The 20,736-nt window shown below is 38.2% G+C and overlaps 2 long non-coding RNA genes across 2 annotated transcripts in view; one reads left to right on the forward strand and one right to left on the reverse strand.

Moving 5' to 3' along the window:
- The first annotated feature begins 546 nt into the window (after positions 1 to 546).
- LOC121030267 (uncharacterized) lies at positions 547 to 1,738 on the forward strand. The gene is made up of 2 exons (XR_005790146.1): positions 547 to 695; positions 1,517 to 1,738. It is a non-coding gene; the product is annotated as an uncharacterized LOC121030267 (long non-coding RNA).
- Positions 1,739 to 2,596: 858 nt separating this feature from the next.
- LOC121030269 (uncharacterized) overlaps positions 2,597 to 20,736 on the reverse strand; it is a 28,185-nt gene continuing 10,045 nt past the window's right edge. Inside the window, exon 3 of the long non-coding RNA XR_005790147.1 lies at positions 2,597 to 2,668. This is a non-coding gene — a long non-coding RNA (uncharacterized LOC121030269). The remainder of the gene's footprint in view (positions 2,669 to 20,736) is intronic.

Genomic DNA, 20,736 nt, shown 5'->3' on the forward strand with positions numbered 1-20,736 from the left:
TTACAGCTTTAGCTCTTCATGTGAAAGTCTAGCTTTCTGTCTGTTTTTTTTACTGTCTGTCTTTAGCGTTCTATCTCCTGGTCCAAAGTGGATGCTAAGCCCCTAGCTGTCATATTTGCATTCCAGCCAACAAGAAAGAAGGATGCTATATACATATTCTTGTTTATATCACATTAGATAAAATTTCATCATATGGCCATTACTAGTTGCTAAAGAAGCTGGGAAATGTCTTTATGCCAGGTGACCACGGGCTCAGCTACAGATCAGGAATAGTATTGCCAAAAAGAAGGAAAGAATAGATGTTGGGGAATAGACAAGTATGAGGCAACTGGGGACTGTTAGGAGTAAACAGATCCACAAGAATTTCATGAAAACAAGTTCCAAAGAATTTCTGCCTTCTAGCATTAAATAACTAACTTTAAATATATGTTAAATCATGTTCAGGAACATGTCTGTAACAGAACCACAAGCCAACTCTCAAGAGCCTGGTATTAAAAGCACATCACCAGTTATTATTCCCATTGTAGGTGCTGAGAATGAAGAAGACTGAGTGAATGCTGAAAAAAAAAAAAAAAAAAGATCTCAGGGACCTGTGGATAAATGGACTCTGGAAGTGTGACAGCACCTATCACAACTTGAGGAATGATTTTGACCATTGTCAGTGGAGTTACTCTGAATCGCGGATTTGGGACTTAGTGAGTTTCATTTAGGTCAGATTCTCCAAAGCAGCATTTCTGTGCTTCGATTTTCAAATCAGAGACACTGAAACTTTAACTCATAAGGATAGCAGCTTTTTTCAAAGGAGCATTTTCCCTCCCAAATGAGCTCATTTTACCCCTTCTTGCCATTTCTGGCAATATTAATATTTTTATCCAGTGGTACTCTAAGTTAACTTAATGTGCTTAGCTTGTTATGAGGGAGTGATTTATGTACCACCAGAGGTAAAGTTCACTAGTTTGTGTGGGAAACAAAAGACTTGCCCTATGAGCCACCAGATCACGCACCAGCACACTTTGGCCTTACTTGTTTCCTCTGGAGGGTTCGTCCATCTAAATCCCTTGAGGTCAGAGACACTTTCTATTTCAAAACTTGGTCTCCCAAGTGCCTAGCTCAGTGCCTCTCACAAGGCTTGGTCTTAATTAATATTTGTTGAAATATTCTGAAGATGATTCATCAGAGACAATGACAGAAAAGCACATAACAAAAATTAACAACACAGTTTTGGGTTAGCCTTGGGTCATTTCTAGTAGTTGTAAGAGAAAAGAAAATTCACAGCAAGACGGCACTGAAAGTCTTGAGCATTTGTAAGGAAGTGGCAAAGGAAAAACATTTATTTTGACAACTGCTCTTCGGTGTGAAAAATTCACAGCTGTAAATGGCAACAAAGGAAAGCAAACCTAATCTGTTAAGAGCCTAAGCACTTTACCATACTAGATTTCAGGACACATGATTATTCCTTTTGCTACTTGTTTGCGAGTGTCGCCCATTTGCCAAAATAAAGATGTTCTTTCTGCAGCCAGACCCAGGCTGCCAGAGTGAACTAATGACTTCAGAATGGAAGACAGATGCTTCCTGCAGGAGAATTCCCCTGCAGGCAGAGAACCCTTAACCAGGGCTGGTTCCAGAACTTGTGAGCCCTGGTGCAAAATGAAAATGGGGGACCCCTTGTTCAAAAGTCAGGGGAAAAAGTGTCATTAAAGATACTAAAATATAAAGTTTTCCCCCTTCTCCCACAGTATCTCTGTTGACTTGTCATGGTGTTCTTTTATTTACTTCATGCGCTCTGAGTAAAGAAGACAACATTTTAAATTACTGGCTTTTATTTATTTATTTATTTATTTTTACCATTCATCTTTCTATTTTGGAATTCCAGTTTTAAATTTGTTCAGATATATTTATTGAATTATTTGAGAACATTTGTTTTTTTTTTCTTCAATTTTTAAATTCTTATTTATTTTGAGAGAGAGAGAGAGAGAGAGAGAGAGAGAGAGAGAAGACGAGCGGGGGAGGGGCAGAGAGAGAGAGGGAGAGAGAGAATCCCAAGCATGCTCTGTGCTGTCAGTGCAGAGCCCAAAGTGGGACTTGAACTCATGAACCGTGAGATCATGACCTGACCTGAAATCAAGAGTCGGATGCTTAACTGGCTGAGCCACCCAAGTGCCCCCAAATTATATGAGAACATTTAACTTGTATGCAGGACAACCAAAATTATACAATTTGTGTTTTGTAGCTTGTACCTGCATGTGTATATGCTTTTGTTCTTACCACCACCCTGGATATGTTGTAAAAAACTGACTCACCTGTTTTTTTCTTTCACTTTTTTTTTTTTCAATGTTTATTTATTATTGAGAGAGAGAGACAGAGTGTGAGCCGGGGAGGGACAGAGAGAGAGCGAGACACAGAATTGAAGCAGGCTCCAGGCTCTGAGCTGTCAGCACAGAGCCCAATGCGGGGCTCAAACCCACGAACCATGAGATCATGACCTGAACACGAGTCGGACGCTTAACCGACTAAGCCACTCAGGTGCCCCTCTTTCACTTCTTGATACATGCACATTCTCCTAACACTCTGCAGAAGCCAACAGCTTCAATAAAATGCTTGCCTTGTGCTTGCTTTGAGTCCCATGCTGGATCCACTGGAGTTCTGTATTCACGCAGCATCAGGAATGCTATATGAAAGTGGGGTGGCAAGAAACATCAGATACACATACATTGTGCACATTCTGCATTATCTGCTCACGCCCTGTTTCTTTGTCCCTTTGGACTTTGCTTATGTAAGCCACGTTCAAGGATTAATTATTATGAATTTCAACACAGTGATAGAGCATTAAACCAAGAGTGGGGCTCTTTCGACCCTGGGATCTGTGTGCCTGCACGGGTCATGTGCCCATGAATAGCACTGCATGTAACCAAAGTAAGAGTCGCCTTTTCTTTTTCAGTAGTTTGAAAAATCAGTAACCATTGGAAGAACCCAAAATGAGCTCACATTAATGGGGGCCATATTGAAAAATAAGATTGTTTTTGGCTAACTGAAGCCTAAGCTGAATCTTGGAATATTGTAAAAGAAGTAACAGGAAGGGCACCTGGAAGGAAGAGCATTGGACTCTTGATTTCCGGGTCACGAGTTTGAGCCCCACGTTGGGTGTACAGATTACTAAAAAAATAAACTTTAAAAAAGCAGTAAAAAGAAAAAAGAATTAACAGGAAAAAAAAGAACTTGTAGTTAATGTTCAATTGAGAATCATCTTAAGTGCAGTAATTACATAGTTGTGTGGAAAATGAGTGCATTAAAGTCTTTTAAAGAATGTTTTTTATTGCTGCAAACCTTACAACTTAAAAAAAGGCTAAACATTACAGAGAGGTAATATAAAAAAGCTGCTCTTACAATTTAATGTATCTTGAAAAAAGTGTTGCATATACCTATAACATAACCATTTTTACTCCTAATTCAGACAGATGACATAAGATTAAATAAAGATACCAATCTTGTTCTTGTCTTTTCATGCACTAAAGTTTTATATTACTTCATTGATGAGAGCATTGTAATAGCCCCAAAGGAAAATCCATCTAAACATTTTCAATTTGAAAGGTTAAAAGAGACAATAGGGGCGCCTGGGTAATGCAGTCAGTTAAGCATCTGACTTCAGCTCCAGTCAACATCTGACATTTTGTGAGTTCGAGCCCTGTGTTGAGGTTTGTGCTGACAGCTCAGAGCCTGGAACCTGCTTCAGATTCTGTGTCTCCCTTTCTTTCTCTGCCCCTCCCCTGCTCGCACTCTGTCTCTCTCTCTCTCAAAAATAAATAAACATTAAAAAAAATTTTAAAAAGAAACAATTGGGGCGCCTGGGTGGCGCAGTCGGTTAAGCGTCCGACTTCAGCCAGGTCACGATCTCGCGGTCCGTGAGTTCGAGCCCCGCATCAGGCTCTGGGCTGATGGCTCGGAGCCTGGAGCCTGTTTCCGATTCTGTGTCTCCTTCTCTCTCTGCCCCTCCCCCGTTCATGCTCTGTCTCTCTCTGTCCCAAAAATAAACAAAAAACATTGAAAAAAAAATTTAAAAAAAATAAAATAAAAAGAAAAAATAAATAAGCCATTAATTTGTTTTCATGTTAATCCATTTTCTTTTAAATTAAGGTAAAAAGTTCAGCTACATGTTCAAATGATCAATAAAAATATAAATAATTATATTAGAATGATATGGGAAATCATATGAGACAAGAGAGCTAAGATGAAGCTCTATGAATAGACAACTTTGTGGATATATAAGTATTGCTGCAAAATAAAGATGCATTATATGTTCAGTAATAATTGTTTATAATAAAATTAGCCAAAAGCCCAATAATTTTTGTGCTTATTTTAATATTCTTTGTATTCCCATACAACCATACAACCACACGTGCAATTACGCATTGAACGTTTCTGGAACGACACTCAAAGTGTTGATTAGGTGCTTCTATCTACTGAGACTGAATGTTGAGAGAAAGAATTTTACTTTCTGCCTTTCTCTGTCTTCTGTACTATTTGGACTTTTTAACCATGGACATGATTTTATTTTAATAATTTAAAAACTGGCTAGTTCAAAAAGGAAGTCATTCAGTGAGTACACACTAACGCTAAAACATGTACTACAGTTTATGGGCACACATTGTACATAGGCATCTCTATCATGATTTCATTCCATTCTTAAGTTGCTTGGAGCCACTCTTCAGCCCAGGGGGATCTTTGCATTAATATAATGCCATTGAGGGTCTCCAGAGGAACAAGTGTCTGCAAAGGGAGGGTTTTTTGCAATAGTAGGGCTTAATTGTCAATCATGAGAAAGAGCAGTATCTGTGAAACTTTTCCTGTGTGCAAATGATATTCTTCATAATCTTAAAACATTTTTTAAATGGAAAGGTTTGAACATACACAAGGGTAGAGAGAAGTGAGCCTCCATGTATTCAGCAATAAGCTTCAGCAATGATCAATTCATGTACAATCTTGTTTTGTTTATACCCCCCCACTGAATTATTTTGGAACACAACCAAATATCATATCTTTTCATCTGTAAATATTTCAGTATGTATTTCTATAAGGACTAAAAAAAAATAACCACAATAATATTATCACATCAAAAAAAATCCCCAAGAATTCCTTAACATTGTTAAATATTCAGTTATTACTAAAATTCCCCTGATTGTCTCATATATGATAGAGATGACCTTTCTGAAGTTTTGGTAGTTCTTTTATCTCTTTATGTAATAGGATAAGGTTTATTATTAACATTTTCTGGTCCTTGTACTTACATACTTTTATAGACTTTCTGACGTGATTAAAGGTCTTTATCATTTTGTTCTTGAGCTTGTCTGTTCAATCCACACCAGAATTCTTTATTTCCTTTAATTTGTCTCATTGACTGTTTTACTTCCTGCACAATTCTTCTTCTCTTCCTTTTGACAGCCCAGGCAGATTTATGGACAGTCCTGTGTTAGCCATGCCAACCTATCTATTCAGTTTATCCTTGGGAGATTCAGGAGAAACCTGTTGCAGTCAGTGTTTATGGGTTCTTATAATATTTACTTAACAAATGTAGCCTTTAGAAGACCTAGGTAGACATTGACTGAGTTGACAAATAAGAAAAATAGAGGATGGCAAACGCAGGCACAGGTAGATGGGAGAGTCACTCTGGAAAGATGCTTATATGAAATGAAGAATATTTTCCCCCAATTGTTAGAAGAAGCTGTGGCCAAATCATTCATTTCTTCAATAATTTACAGAATCTTGGATCTCTTGAAGTATATAATCTATATATAGAACATATGTATGTAAATATATGTATTTCCCTTGACCAAATATAATATTATATACTTTGTTGTTTCATATTCTTTAAACTATTTAAAAATAATAATTCACTTAATACCAACAACACATTGTGACACACTTTAGGAACTACTGAATTTATAGGTAAAAAAGCTAATGCTCAGGAAGATGGCTTTCCTCTAATGGGAGAGCAGAGGACTAGGGGAAAACACACAAGCTTGACTCTATGCTCAAAGTCAACTTCTTACCCCATATACAAAGGCAAAATAACGTATAGTCCAAACTTGAATATATTATATTATATAATACAGTATTTTCCTAGAGAGTAAGAATTGAAAGCCTTGGATGGATTTTGGTAAACAATACAGTAATGTGTAAATGTCAAAGAAATGAAAAAAAAGAAATCTTTAATCAGACCTCAGCCAGGCTTATGAGAGTCACGAAGGTGTAAGCTCAACAGTGATTAAAAACTATAAAGCATTTGAGTGTCTTAAATGATAAACAGCTTTACAATCTTGGAATTACAAAAAACCTTCTTAAATACCATTATCACCAACCAGTTTAAAATATTATCAGTTTAACACTGATTATCAGTAGTAAAACACTATCAGTTCAAAAGTATTTCTTGGGGCGCCTGGGTGTCTGTCGGTTAAGCATCCGACTTCGACTCAGGTCATGATCTCACACTTCATGAGTTCGAGCCCCATGTTGGGCTCTCTGCTGTCAGTGCAGGACCTGCTTCAGATCCACTGTCTCCTCTCTCTGCCCCTCACCTGCTCATGTTCTCTCTCTCTCTCTCTCTGTCTCTCTTTGTCTCTCAAAAAACAAAACAAAACAAAACAAAACAACCATTTAGAATGAACCTGGACCATTTTCTTACACCATATAAAAAAATAAACTCAAAATGGATGAAAGACCTAAATGTCAGACAGGAAGCCATCAAAATCCCAGAGAAGAAAACAGGAAACAACCTCTTTGACCTCGGCTGCAGCAACTTCTTACTTGACACGTCTCTAGAGGGAAGGGAAACAAAAGCGAAAATGAACCTTTGGGACCTCATCAAGATAAAAAGCTTCTGAACAGTGAGGGAAATAATCAGCAAAACTAAAAGACAACCAACGAAATGGGAGAAGATATTTGCAAATGACCCATAAGATAAAGGGGTAGGATACAAAATCTATAAAGAACTTATCAAACTCAACACCCAAAAAACAAATAATCCAGTGAAGAAATGGGCAAAATATATGAAAAGACACTTTTCCAAAGAAGACATCCAGATGGCTAACAGACACACAAAAAGATGCTCAACATCACTCATCATCGGGGAAATACAAATCAAAACCACAGTGAGATACCCCTCACACCTGTCAGAATGGCTAAAATTAACAACTCAGGCAATAACAGATGTTGGCGAGGATTCGGAGAAAGAGGAACACTTTTGCACTCTTGGTGGGCATGCAAATTGTTGCAGCCACTCTGGAAAACAGTATGGAGGTTCCTCAAAAAATTGCAATTACACTACTAGGTATTTATCCAAAGGCTAAAAAAAAAATGCTGATTCAAAGGGGTACATGCACCCCAATCTTTTTAGTAGCCCTATCAACAATAGCCAAAGTTTGGAAAGAACCCAGATGTCCGTCAACTGATAAATGGATAAAGAAGATGTGGTATATGTACACAATGGAGTATTACTTGGCAATCAAAAAGAATGAAATCTTGCCATTTGCAACAACGTGGCCAGAACTAGAGTGTATTATGCCAAGCGAAATAAGTTAATCAGAGAAAGACAAATATCATATGATTTCACTCATATGTGGAATTTAAGAAACAAAACAGATGAACATAGGGGAAAGGAAGCAAAAATAATATAAAAACAGAGAGGGAGACAAACCATAAAAGACTCTTAAATACAGAGAACAAACTGAGGGTTGATGAGGGGCTGTGGGTGGGAGGATGGGCTAAATGGGTGATGGGCATTAAGGAGGGCACTTGTTGGGATGAGCACTCGGTGTTATATGTAAGTGATGAGTCACTAAATTGTATTCCTGAAATCATTATTACACTGTAGGTTAACTAACTTGGATTTAAATTAAAAAAAATTTTTTTTCAACGTTTATTTATTTTTGGGACAGAGAGAGACAGAGCATGAATGGGGGAGGGGCAGAGAGAGAGGGAGACACAGAATCGGAAACAGGCCCCAGGCTCCGAGCCATCAGCCCAGAGCCCGACGCGGGGCTGGAACCCGCGCACCGCGAGATCGAGACCTGGCTGAAGTCGGACGCCTAACCGACTGCGCCACCCAGGCGCCCCATTTGGATTTAAATTTTAAAAAAATGTAAAAAAAAATATTTCTTGAATGTCTTAAAACTGTGTTCAGTACTTTCAAGGAATGCAGATGAAAATAAAATTTGCCCTTTTATTTATTTTTTTAATATTTATTTATTTATTTTGAGAGAGAGAAGGAAAGCATGAGTAGGAAGAGGGGCAGAGAGAGAGAGAGAGAGAGAGAGAGAGAGAATCCCATGCAGACTCCATGCTGTGAGTGCCGAGCCCAAGGCGGGGCTCCATCTCACAAACTGTGAGATCATGACTTGAGCCTAAATCAAGAATTGGACGCTTAATGGACTGAGCCACCAGGCGCCCCCAAATTTTCCCTTTTAAGGAGATAGTAATCTTTCTTGAGTCATAAACTAAAGATATTTTGGAAGCTATTAATTTTCTTCTTAGAAAGTGCACATTTGAACATACACTCAAAATTCAACATTTAGCTTTTGGAGTTTATGGGCATTCCAGAAGCTCTTCCATGGATCCTGTAGGGGTGAGTTATGGACTACAGTTGCCTCTTATGTATCGGGAAGAAACTTTGTAGGAGTCACATATGCCCCTAACTTGCCATCTGATCTTGATGAAGTCACTCATCATCTTTAGGACTCTGTTTCCTCATCTGTGAAGAAAAGAAGCATGGAGTAGCTAACTTTCTGGAAATAACCTTTTTCTTTTCTAGGAGCTAATTATCTGGCTGGGGAGATAAAATGAATGATCATAAAAATATTCAGGCCATATTTTTTTCAACATTTACTATGAAAAATTTTAAACAAAGAGCAAAATGGAAGGAATTTTATGGTGCTTACCCATGTCTCCATCACTTAAATTCTAGCATTCAGTTTTATCATATATTTATCCGTTTAACCATTACTCTATCCATCCAGCAACTAATTAATTAATTTTAATTTGAGAGAGAGAAAGAGAGAGAGCGGGCATGTGAGTGGGGGAGAGGGGCAGAGGGAGAGAGAATCTTTTATTTTTAATTTTTTTTGAAAGAGGGAGAGGGAGATTGCAAATAGGGGAGGGGCAGAGAGAGAGAGGAAGAGAGAGAAAACCCCAAGCAGACTCTGCACTGTCATCCCAGAGCCTGAAGCAGGTCTCAAACTCTTGAACTGTGAGATTATGACCTCAGCTGAAATTAAGAGTTGGACACTAAGGGCGCCTGGGTGGCTCAGTCAGTTGGGTGTCCAACTTCGGCTCAGGTCATGAACTCACAGGTGGTGGGTTTGAGCCCCCCGTTGGGCTCTGTGCCGACAGCTCAGAGCCTGGAGCCTGGAGCCTGCTTCAGATTCTGTGTCCCTCTCTCTCTGCCCCTACTCTGTTCAAGCTCTGTCTCTCTCTCTCTGTCTCTCTCTCAAAATAAATAAACATTAAAAAAATAAAAAAAAAAAAAGAGTCAGACACTTAATTGACTGAGCCACCCAGGCACTGAGAGAGTGAGGCAGAGAGGTTGGGGGCGGTGGGACAGAGAGAGAAAGTCTTAAGCAGGCTCCAGGCTCACCGCAAAGCCCAATGTGGGTCTTGATCCCACCACCCTGGGATTATGGCTTGAGCTGAAATCAAGAGTTGGATGCTCAACCGACTGAGCCACCCAGGTGCCTCTATCCAGCAATTTAAAAAGTGATTTCAAAGTAAATTACAGACATCTTGACTTTCTCCCTACAGTTTTCAGCATGCGTATCATTTAGTTCAATCTTTGTTTACAGTTTTCTTCCTTTGATGTAAAATTTACACACAAAGAAAGGCAAAAATCTAAAGTTCACATTTGTTGAGTTTTGGCAAACTATATAGTCACTCTTTGTCATCAATTCCTTGCTTACACCCCAACTCTCGTGTCCCTTCTCTCTTTATTTTACTTCACCTGGCGAAACCAAAGCCTGCTTAAATACAATTCTCCAACCAATAAAAAGTTACCTGTGAGGTTGAATAAGACTAGACAACAACAACTATGTTAACTGTGTGTTTTAAATTCATGATTTCTAACATCAGGTGCTTAATGCTTCCCAGCAGTTATGCTATACTTGCTTCATCCAGTCTCCCCCACTAAGTGGAAACCAAGTGTTTCTCAAACTATCTGGGTGAAGGGTCAACTTCTTATATTTTTAAATCCATTTTGGAATAATACTTTTGGAAAATACAACTTAAATGAGTTACAAGAAAAATGAAATAAAACAGAGACATACAAAATGCAAGTCCCAAATTTTTATCATTAAATTTAGCAGTCATAAAATTATTCCATTAAATTGCTAAACGCTTCTAAATGCTTACCCTGAATTCCTGTACTTAACCTTTTCATGGACAGATAACAAAGAATTTGTGAAAAAGCACTGGTCTGTAGACTAGCCTTTTTTTTTTTTTTTAACGTTTTATTTATTTTTGAGACAGAGAGAGACAGAGCATGAATGGGGGAGGGTCAGAGAGAGGGAGACACAGAATCTGAAACAGGCTCCAGGCTCTGGGCTGTCAGCACAGAGCCCGACGCGGGGCTCGAACTCACGGACCGTGAGATCATGACCTGAGCCGAAGTCGGCCGCTTAACCGACTGAGCCACCCAGGCGCCCCTAGACTAGCCTTTTTGAGGAACGCTGCTCTAAATGACTAGACTACTTTGCACCTTCTCCTCCCTCTTCAAACATCTCCCTCGTACTTGCCCTCCCTCGCTCTCAGCTGATGATTTTGCTTCACTGAGACACTTGTAGGAATCAGAAGAGAGTTCCACAAGCTCTTACCATCATGTCTACTCATCTACCCCTATCTGTGCCTGTATACACCATCCTCTCTCATGTTGCTATGGATGAACTGCCATGCTTCTAGAAAAGGCCAGTCCTTTCACTGCACACCGGGTCATGCCGTCTCAACTCAGGGATGTCACTCTGGCAATTGTCCCCTTCTCTTCTGCATCACGATCCTCCCTTCTCCTCTCTACTATGTCATTCACATTAGTATACAATCATGCTGTTATTTCTCCCATCTTAGAAAGCCTCTCAGCCCTCTCTCCCTGTCCAGCTACACACTTAACGTCCCTGTCCCTTTCCTGCAAAACTCCTTGAATTAGTTGTTTATGGCAGCCATCTTCAATGCCTTTGCCTGATTCCCTGTTGGACCCACTTTAGGCAGATTTTCACCCTCACTACTGCATTCAAACTGCTCTTTTTCTAAGGCCACCAATAGCTTTCACACTTCCAAGTAAGTATTCATTTCTCAGTCCTCAGTTCCTTTGGCCCATTGGCAACATTTGACAGTTAATGGTCCCGTTCCTTGAAACATCTTCTGTCTTCTAGGGTACCACACTAGTTCGCTTTTCGTCTGACTTTTCTGGTTTTTCCTTTTCAGTTTCATTTGGTGACTTGCTGACCTGGAAATGTTGGAGTATCCAATCCTTGGACCCCTCTCTCCTCCTTTCTGTCTACACTTATTCCCTACATGATCTAATGCAAATTTATGACTTTATGTACCGTTTATAGACTGATGAACTTCAGGTTCCCAGAACTTCTCCCTTGAATCTCACTTAGATTGCCTATTTGCCATCTTCCATTGGTATCTAACGAGCAGCTGAGCATCTCAAACTGAACATGTGCAAACACAGCTCCAGATATTCCTTTCTGCCCCCAAATGCTTTCTCAGTCCTCTCTACCTTAGTGAATAGCAACTCAATCCTTCTAAAGTCCTAAAATCTTGGCATCATCACTGACATCTCTTTTTTTTTCCTCCTACTCTACATCAAATTTCTCAGCAAACCTTGTTACTTATCTCAGTTTACAGGAGACCCAAATGAGGAAGTGTTTTTGCATAAAGACCAAAGACTAATGCTTTTTTATTTTTATTTTATAGGGAGACAGAGCACAAGCAGGGGAGGGGCAGAGGGTGAGAGAGAGAGAGAGAGACAGAGAGAGAGAGAGAATCTTAAGCAGGCTCCATGCTCAGCACAGAGCCTGATATGGGGCTTGCTTTCACGAACCATGAGATCATGACCTGAGCAGAAATCAAGAGTCCGATGCTTAAGCAACTGAGCCACCCAGGTGCCCCAAAAGTAATGCTTTTCAAAACAGAAATATTAGGAGAATGCCAATACAGTCTCCAGGCTCATTGAATATAAGGGATGGAAAATGAGCAGCCTCTACTCCACAGGGCTATAGCAGGGTGGCTGGGGCACAGAAAGTTCTCAAGTTCTCCATAGGCAAGAGATGAGTCAGATTTTGTGAAGAGACTGAAGGATGACAGGAAGTTGCTAACAATGAAATGACTTTTCCAGAGGGCAAAAGGAAGGCTGGGGAGATAACACTGGAAGGATACATCATCATCATCATCATCATCTAGTCTAATCTCTCATTAAAAGGATAGTTAAGATACATATACACACAGGTGCATTATGTTAGACCTAATATCTTGAATGCAATGCATGTAAGGCAATGTTAACTTAATAATTTAATGCCAAGACAAGGTAATCAATAACAAAGTCCCAAATAGTGGCTAATTTATAAGAATTGAAGAAAAAGGACGCATATTATAATAAGTCCACCTATATGAGATACCTGGAGTAGTCAAGTTATAGAAACAGAAACTAGTATGGTGGTTGGGGAGACAGATAGGAGTGGTGAATGTACTTCATGCCACTGAACTGTATTTAAAAATGGTTAAAATGGGGGCACCTGGGTGGCTCAGTCAGTTAAGCGTCCGACTTCGGCTTAGGGCATGATCTCTCAGTCTGTGAGTTCGAGTCCCCTGAGTTGGGCTCTGTGCTGATAGCTGAGAGCCTGCAGCCTGCTTCAGATTTTGTCTCCCTCTCCCTCTGCCCCTCCCTCCTCAAAAATAAACATTAAAATTTTTACAAATGGTTAAAGTGGTAAATTTTGTGTTATGTATTTTTTAACACACGGGAAAAGGAATTGAAGCAGTGTACGTTTTAATACTGCTAATCCAAGTCAGTTCAGAGAATGTCAATTGCATACCCTAATAGGAATCTGACACTGTGAAAAGTGTTCTATTCACCTCCTTTAATTCCATCCTCACTGCAGCCTAATCATGAAAGTATTGTTGTCTCTATCATAGAAGAAGGAAAACTGGGAACCCCAAAGCATTCTTTTTTTTAACTTTTTTTAATGTTTTATTTATTTTTGAGACAGAGAGAGACAGAACGTGAGCAGGGGAAGGGCAGAGAGAGAGGGAGACACAGAATCTGAAACAGGCTCCAGGTTCTGAGCCATCAGCACAGAGCCGGACACGGGGCTCGAACTCACGGACCGCGAGATCATGACCTGAGCCGAAGTCGGCCGTTTAACCGACTGAGCCACCCAGGTGCCCTGCCCCAAAGCATTCTTATCCAAAGTCACAGAGCTAGTAAATAATGGACCTAGGAACTATACCCGCGCATATGTGTCTTCAAAGTCTATGTGCTTTCTATGTGCTAATTACATTACACTGACATAGGGAAGATGTAAACTTTGCTGTAAGAAGTTCCAAGGTCCACGTTTTAAGCATGTGGCACAGTGGTGGACCACTGGCAAGCACTGGCAACAGATGGTTAAAGTCAGCTTCTATTAAACAAAAGCCAAACTGTGCTCAAGTTGAGAAGCTGGTTGTGTGAATAGGAGCAAGCTCTAGGAGAGATGGTTGAGGACCTGAATGAAAGAACTATGTTCAGTGGCAACGCCGTGGAAGGGCCCCTCATCACACATCGGATTCATCAGCCATCTCCTCACACACAGAGACAATAATTGCTGTTGTGGGGCATCACCCTTTGGTTAATGCACAACCAAAATATGATGTGCTCAGAGGTGAAATTAAAATTTCAAATCCGTCCTTTAGAAATATAAGTGTTTCCTAAATATAAGGCATTAAAATGATTTAGATTCCACAAAGCAGTCTGGAAACAGGAACAGTTTTATCAGATGGGTATCATAAAGCTCATTGACTGTCAAAACGACAGTGCCAAAAAGGAATTGGGGACAGACTACTCAGGGAAGCTTTGGATAATGCCAACTTGAACTTTTCTTTTTTTTTTTATTCCCACCAAAGCATGTTTTGGAAAATCTATGTATGTATCCTATTGTATAGAGAACTTCAAAAGACTAAAGTGGACCACTGCAGAAACCTCAGAATACTGTCTTGAGAATACTTCAAATATTTCCAAAACACATCAGTATAAAACATCTGCACTATAAATTAAAGATGCCAATTGGGTTGCCAGTAAAGGCAAAGTTTAATATTCCCAGATGTTATTATATAGTATCTTATGATATGTTGGCTGAGTATAGTATGCACATTTGTACATCATGGTATTTTTTCAAAATGTAAATCTAGTCCCTGGAGATATAACAATAGCAAGACTGAATAAATTGTCTGAAAAGTAAAATTTATATTTATTTTTTTTATTGTCAGTTTAAAAGATGGGGGAAGGGAAAGAGCAAGAAAACTAATTCTTCTTTTAAATGGTACTTCTTTCTTACTGAAGTAGAAAATTCTTTTTTTTTCTGAAGTATAATTGACTTACAACATTAGTTTTGGGTGTATATGATAATGATTTGACATTTGTATAACAGTGAAATGATCATAATAAGTCTAGTCACTATCCATCACCATACATAATTACAAATTCTTTTTCTTTTTTTTTTCTTTAAAAAAATTTTTTTTTTAACGTTTATTTATTTTTGAGACAGAAAGAGACAGAGCATGAAGGGGGGAGGGGCAGAGAGAGAAGGAGACACAGAATCGGAAGCAGGCTCCAGGCTCTGAGCCATCAGCCCAGAGCCTGACGCGGGGCTCGAACTCATGGACCGCAAGATCGTGACCTGAGCTGAAGTCGGATGCTTAACCGACTGTGCCACCCAGGCGCCCCACAAATTCTTTTTCTTATGATGTGAACTTCCAACATTTACTCTCTCAACAACTTTCAAATATGCAATAGCTGTTATTAGCTATAGTCACAATGCTGTACATTACATCCCATGATTTATTTATTTTACAACTGGAAGTCTACACCTCTTGACCCCGTTCACCCATTTTGTCCACTCCCCAACTCAACTTCCGTCTGGCACCCACCACTGGATCTGTGAGCTTGGTTTTTTGTTGTTGTTGTTCATTTTTTTTTTGTTTGTTTGCTTGTTTTTTTGTTTGTTTGTTTTTGTTTTCCACACAGAAGTGAAATTGTATGGTATTTGGCTTTCTCTATCTAACTTATTTCACTTAGTATAATACCCTGAAGGTCCATCCATATTGTTGCAAATGGCAAGATTTGTTTTTTTTTTTTTTTTAAGTCTGAGTAGTATTTCATTGTATATATATACCATATCTTCTTTATCCATTCATCCATCAGTGGACACTTAGGTTGTTTCTGTATCTTGGCTATTGTAAAGAATGCTGCAATGAGTGTAAGGATGCATATATCTTTTCATATTAGTGTTTTTGTTTTCTTTGGATAAATACCCAGAAGTGAAACTGCTGGATAATATGACAGTTCTGTTTTTATTTCTTTGAGGAACCTCCATACTGTTTTCCACCGTGGCTGTGCCAATTCACATTCCCACCAATGATGTGGGTTCCCTTTTCTCCACATCTTCGTTAACACTAGTTATTTCTTGTCTTTTTGATAATAGCCATTCTGACTGGTGTGAGGTAATATCTCATTGTGGTTTTGACTTGCATTTCCCTGATGATTGGTGATATTGAGCATCTTTTCATGTATTTGTTGGTCATCTGTATATCTTCCTTGAAAAAATGTCTATCCAGATCTTCTGCCCATTTTTTAATCAGATCTCTTTTTAAATTGTTATTGAGTTGTCTAAGTTCTCTATATATTTTGGATTTTAACCCCTTATCAGATACATGATTTGCAAATATCTTCTTCCAGTTAGTAGGATGCCTTTTAATTTGTTGATTGTTTTCTTTGCTGTGCAGGTTTTTAGTTTAATGTAGTTCCATTTGTTTACTTTTGCTTTTGTTGTCCTTGCCTTTGGAATCAAATCTCAAAAATCATCTTTAAGATCAATGTCAAGGTGCTTACTGCTTAAGTTTTCTCCTAGGAGTTTTATAGTTTCAGACCTTTAACTCAAGTGTTTAATCCATTTGGAGTCAATTTTTGTGTATGATGTAAGATAGTGGTCCAGTTTTATTCATTTGCACATGTCCAGTTTTCCCAACACAATTTATTGAAGAGATAGTCTTTTCCCCATTGTATATTTTTGGCTTCTTTGTCATAAGTTAATTGACCATATATTTATGGATTTATTTCTGGGCTCTCTTTTCTATTCCACTGATTTATGTATCTATTTTTATGCCAATACCATTCTGTTTTAATCACTACACTACAGCTTTGTAATATCGTTTGAAATCAGGGAGGTGAGATGCCTCCAGCTTTGTTCTTGTTTCTCAAGATTGCTTTAGCTGTGCGGTATCTTTTATGGTTTTATACAAATTTTGGGATTCTTTGTTCTATTTCTGTGAGAAGGGTGATTGGAATTTTGATAGGGATTGTATTGACTCTGTAGATTGCTTTGGGTAACAATATTAACTCTTCCAATCCATGAGCAAGAACTATCTTCCTATTTGTTTGTGTCTTCTTCAATTTCTTTAATTGATGTCTTATAGTTTTCAGTCTACAAGTCTTTTACCTCCTTGGTTAAATTTATTTCTAGGTGTTTTATTCTTTCTTTCTTTCTTTCTTTCTTTCTTTCTTTCTTTCTTTCTTTCTTTCCTTTTTAGTATTTTATTCCTTTGTTGTAATTGTAAATGGTATTGTTTTCTTAATTTCTCTTTCTAATGGTTTGTTGTTACTGTATAGAAACATAACAGATTTTTGTGTATTGATCTCAGCAACTTTAATGAATTTGTTTATTCTAACAGTTTTTGGTAGAGTCTTTAAGGTTTTCTATGTATCAAATCATGTCTGCAGATAGTGTGAGTTTTACTTCTTCCTTTCCAATTTGGGTGTCTTTTTTTTTTTTTTAATTACATGGAGGACATTTTAGTTTATTAATTAATTAACTTTTGAGATAGAGAGGATGAGAGTGAGCGAGGAGCAGAGAGATAGAGAGAGAATCCCATGAAGGGCAGAGAGAGAGGGAGAGAGAGAGGGAGAGAAGCAGGGAGACAGAGGGGGAAAGAGAGAATCACATGCTAACAGCACAGAGTCTGAAGCAGAGCTCACTGGAAGTAGGGCATGAGCGCACCCGGATGAGGGACTCAAACTCACCAACTGTGAAATCATGACATGAGCTGAAGTCAGACATTAACTGACTGAGCCATCCAGGTGCCCCAACTGATTTGGATGTCTTTTATTTCTTTTTCCTGCTTAACTGTTCTGTCTAGGACTTCCAACACTATGTTGAATAAAAGTGGCAAGACTACACATCCTTATTTTGTTCCTTATCTTAGAGAAAAACCTTCCTGTCTTTTACCACTGAATGTGATGTTAGCTGTGGGCTTGTCATATATGCCCTTTAATATGTTGAAGTACGTTCCACCTATACCCATGTTGCTGGGAGTTCTTATTATAACGGATGTTGTATTTTGTCAAATATTTTTTGTCAAATATTTTGGCAAATATTTCTCCATCTAATGAAATGATCATATGATTTTTATTCCTCATGATCCTTTTAATGTATTGTTGAATTCAGTTTGCTAATGTTTTGTTGAGGACTTTTGCATATGTTCAAAAGTGATACTCCAAATTTTTAATAAGCATAGATATGAAATGAATAGTTTCTTAAATTTTCGCATGGATTATTCCCAATTACAGACTTTTGAGAGGATGCAATGGAAGCTAAATATGCTTGTTTACTTAATAAACTCTGTTTTTGAGGTATTGACTATATTATAGCCTACTCCATTTTTAGAGCTTCCTATATTTCAAGACTATTGGTTGAACTCTATCTAGGATGTTCAAAACAAAATGAAGCGTGGTAATTTCACAACACCAAAGAAGCCATATTTACATTATAGAAGTTATTTTGGAGGATTTAGTGATTCATAATATCCTTGACCTATGGGAATTGGTAGCAAGGATAAAATAGTAGAAGCAGTTTCCTTCTGGAAGTTTTCTCCTACTTTACTCCATTTGGAGTTGAGTTTCAGTGGTAATAACCATAAAGAACATTTTTAAGTTTAAAGTTATTTTGGTTAACTCAAAAGACTATTTTTATCCAGTCACTGTCTAGTTCAATTATTCAATAGATTTTGAACTCAAAATATCATTATTGAAAGCAGAAAGGGAAAGTTGTCAAGTATGTATGTCCTTTATATAGGTAATATAGCTAAGGTACCGGTCTCCAAATAGTTTGGCATTATGAAAAAACCTTCAGGGATCAGTAAACTAGGTTTATCTAGATAAACTAGATTAAATCACTAGCCAGTTGTGCAACCTTGGAAAAATAATTTTGGCTTCCTGGAACTATGTTTCCTTATTTCAAAATAAGAACATTGGGCTAGCCTGGGTTGTTTTTGGACCTGCTTCCGCATCAGAAGATCTCATTTTAGCAGTTGTCTGAGGAATCCTAGTTGGGAACCTCCAATTAGCCTATGTAGTCAATTTGAGGACAAATGCACAATGTCTGTTAGATGTTAAGCCGGCATCATGGAATTGCCAAAGTTTCCTTCAAATTCTAATATTCTATGATCCTATGACTTATTTGGTGACTATCCTTCAATCATCATCAACAAAGAGTTATTATCATGCCTATTATTTCACCATATTGGGCTAGGCAAAGGGGGATACTGAAAAGTTTAAAAGACTCCTCTTCAATCTGGCTGGGAAATAGGCTACATAGATAAAATTAAGGAAACAGGTTGATGTGTACTGGGTGGTAAGATAACCCAGGGCCGGAGTGTTCAGGAAGACCTTTACGGACAGGACTTGAGAAAGGTTAACAAGGTAGAAGAGGGTGGACCTATGGGAAAAAGTGATAAAATCTTTCCGGGTAGGATAAATGGAGTCATCACAAACATGGGAACAGAAATATTCAATGCCTGTCTTGGAAGAATAAGCAGAATAGTTTGGCTGGAAAGAATTGCATTATTATTTAATGTGTCTTTAATCCCAAATTGTGTATAGCAGCTTAGCTGTTATTTTAGCAAATGTGGTAGCTATTATTGCTATATTTAGCCAGCCTGTGGTACATCAGACTATCCAACTGTTTACAATTACTTTTATTAACCCTAGGGAAATTATTGATGTGTCTCAGAATCTAACATTGACACAGTGGAACAATCGGCAAATATTTACTGCATCCATATAGTATAGTATGAGAGTCTTTATGAGGCATAAAGCTAGACTGGAAAGGTTCTAGCCCTAGGGGAGCAGACTAGCTGCTGTCGTAGAATGCCCTCGGGGAAAAAAAAAACAAAATAAAATACAAGATCACACAGCCAATTTAGCACTTTAAAAAAATAAACCTTCAAGCAGCCTATACTTACAAAACAATGATCTAACTCATACTTATGATGAGAATGAATCACTGATGAATCTAAACCTCTATCTCTAGTCCAGGTCACTTCTTATCCCCATAAGCTCTAAGACCGGATTTCCTTTCTTTATCACTCTGCAGATCTCTACATGGTGTCCCACAGCATGCCAAACTTTAAGTTCCAATAGAATACATAATCTTCTCTCACATTAATTAATTAATTAAAAAATAAAATAAAATGTCCTCCATGTTATTAAAAACACCATCTCTCTCCAAACAAAATATAACAATAGTAGAAACCACATTCATTGCCACTTCTATCATAAAAAGCGAGCCACCAAAAAAACTCCAAAGCAAGCAAAACCAAGGCCATCTTTTCTCTGGTAATTCCCACACTGGTGAATGGCAACAGCCCAGTTGCTGGGTCAGAAACTTTGGGCCCTGGAAGAAGGGCACGTTGAGATGGGGGAAGATTGGATACATGAAGGGATAGGGATAAGAGACTGTTATGAGGCCAAGGGATGTGTCTGTCTTGATTGCTGTATTTCTACTGTACCTGGCACTTAGCAATTGTCCAATAAAATATTTGTTAAATTGAGTAGAAACTGGCCTAATAGTGGAAATTATTGCTTTATCAAAGGGGGGAATACATTAATATTCATTCTTTTGCTTTTTCTAGATAGTGTAAAGCTTGACTCACAAATTCTTGAATTGTTACTATTTAGTACTTTGGTTCAGTCTCCTCAGGGGCTGAATAGAATTATGAGAGCTAGCTTCAGAATCGAACCAGTATTTACAATCTAACTTCTGAGGGAAATTGTACTTAGTATTTTAAGCAGCCAATTTACAAAGATACTTTTGGAACACACTTGTTTGAAAATTGAGGATTCTCTGTTCCATATGATAAATGCTAAGTGAATATTTCAGATGCTAGTCACTTAATTGGGTACTAGGGAGGGCAAGATTGCTTCCAGGGGGGTAGGTAAGAGAACTTTCCAGGATGGAAGATTTATACAGAACATTAAGAGTGGGACAGGAGTCAGAAAGACAGAGAAAAGGAAGAAATGCCTTCTAGATGAGAGAAAAATTATGAACAAAAGCAAGAATAAAAAGGGCACAGAGGTATAGCGGGTAAATGTCTGAATAGAGAAGTATCAGAGATATATAAAAAGAATGTTACTGCAAAAGCAGCATTTTTAGGAAGATTAATTGGTGGTTA

Source organism: Herpailurus yagouaroundi, unplaced genomic scaffold, assembly GCF_014898765.1.
Source record: "Herpailurus yagouaroundi ecotype Mexico unplaced genomic scaffold, PumYag 140, whole genome shotgun sequence".
Classification (NCBI taxonomy): Eukaryota; Metazoa; Chordata; class Mammalia; order Carnivora; family Felidae; genus Herpailurus; species Herpailurus yagouaroundi.